Genomic DNA, 2123 nt, shown 5'->3' on the forward strand with positions numbered 1-2123 from the left:
GAGAGAGGAGAGAGAGAGAGAGAGAGAGACTTGCTCTGTATCATAAATGAGAGAATATCGGGTTGAATACAATTTCAAAGCTGTCGTGTCGCTAACAATTTATAGTATTAATGCTAGTTTGATAATTATCATCATCATCATCATAATCATCTCTCTCTCTCTCCTCCTCTCTCTCTCTCTCTCTCAGGTGCGCAGCTGTTTCATAAGTTACTGGAGCATATTATAACAGGTGTTATAATTCAAAGTACGAGAAGCATTAGCCATCCATTAAGACATGCGTCACGATTACGATGGTGAACACTTGTTTTTTTTTTGAACAGATGATATTCGGTTTCAATCTCTGGTTCAATATTAAGGACATCACTCCAGCTCTCAAGGTTCATTTGAATCAGGAAGGAAAGATCGGAGAGTGCCAAAGGTATTTTTTAATTTTTGTTCTGTGATAGCTTCTTGCCAGAAGTAGGTACAATTTTGGTGGTGTTCAAAGCGTGGAATTGTGTTTATTAATTTTTTAGGGCTTGTTATTGTCAGTAAGGTTAGAAGAGACTCTTTAGTAATGGTAAGCAGCTCTTGTAGGGGATGGACACTCCAAAATCAAACCATCAGTAAGGTTAGGGAGAGACTCTAGCTATGGTAAGCAGCTCTTCTTGGAGAAGGACACTCCAAAATCAAACCATTGTTCTCTAATCTTGGTAGTGCCATAACCTCTGTATCATGGTCTTCCACCGTCTGGGTTAGAGATCTCTTGCTTGAGGGTACATTCGGGCATACTATTCTATCTTGTTTCTCTTACTCAGTTATTTTGAAGTTTTTATAGTTTATATATGAAAGATTTATTTTAATATTATTATTGTTCTTTAACATATCTTGTAGTTTTTCCTTATTTCTTTTCCTCACTGAGCTATTTTTCCCAATTGGAGCCCTTGGGCTTATAGCATTCTGCGTTTCCAACTATGGTTGTAGCTTAACAATTATTAATAATAATAATGATAGTAATAACAACGCTATTGCTTTCATAACTCAAGAGACGTGTAAGTCAAAATGCATTTGTTATTGTTGTTGTATAGGCCTACATTCAAAACAACAACAAATGCAGCCGTTTCTAGTCCGCTGCCGGACAAAGGCATCAGACATTACCTTATTCATGTCTGGGGTTTGGCCAGTTCTCATCACCCACGCCGACCATATCGGATTGGTGATGGTAGAAGACTTTAGTCTGACCGCTCACGGTAAACAAACCTTGTATAGGTGGTCTTGACTAGGTCCGATTTGATCATGGCGATATACAAACCCTATCACCACGTTGAGGTATGACCATTCAGAGACAGGTAGGGACACACACACACACACACACATATATATATATATATATATATAAATATATATCACCAATCAGAGACGGGTAGGCACACACGTACACACACATACACACAGACACACACACATATATTATATATACATATATACAGTATATATATATATATATATGTATGTATATATGAATATACATATATATATATATATATATACATACATAGATATATATATATATACATATATATATATATATATCATATATATACATATATATACATATATATATATATATATATACATATATATATACATATATAATACATATATATATATACATATATATATATATATATCACCATTCAGAGACGGGTAGGCACACCATACACACACACACACACACACACATATATATATATATATATATATACATATATATAAAATGTCCGTCATACTAGATTTATTAGTTGAATCATCTAGTAATTGTCTGACCAAAGATCTGGTAGGAATTTTAGTCTTCTGTAACAGTTTTAAAGGTTACTGACGCTGTCTGACAATGATCTGGCATTTATTTTAGTCTTCTGGAAGTGTTTTAAACGTTATAGACACTGTCTGACAATGACCAGGATGTTATTTTAGTCTTCTGAAAGCGTTTTAAAACGTTACAAACGCTGTCTGACAATGACCAGGCAGTTATTTAGCCTTCTGGAAGTGTTTTAAACGTTATAGACACTATCCGACAATGACCAGCAGTTATTTTAATCTTCTGAAAGTGTTTTAAACGTTATAGATGATGTCTGAGCAAAGAT

At 34.3% G+C, this 2123-nt stretch overlaps 1 pseudogene; it reads left to right on the forward strand.

The window, feature by feature from the left end:
* The first annotated feature begins 263 nt into the window (after positions 1-263).
* LOC137654906 (uncharacterized) overlaps positions 264-2123 on the forward strand; it is a 14104-nt pseudogene continuing 12244 nt past the window's right edge.

This window comes from Palaemon carinicauda, chromosome 16, assembly GCF_036898095.1.
Source record: "Palaemon carinicauda isolate YSFRI2023 chromosome 16, ASM3689809v2, whole genome shotgun sequence".
Lineage (NCBI taxonomy): Eukaryota > Metazoa > Arthropoda > Malacostraca > Decapoda > Palaemonidae > Palaemon > Palaemon carinicauda.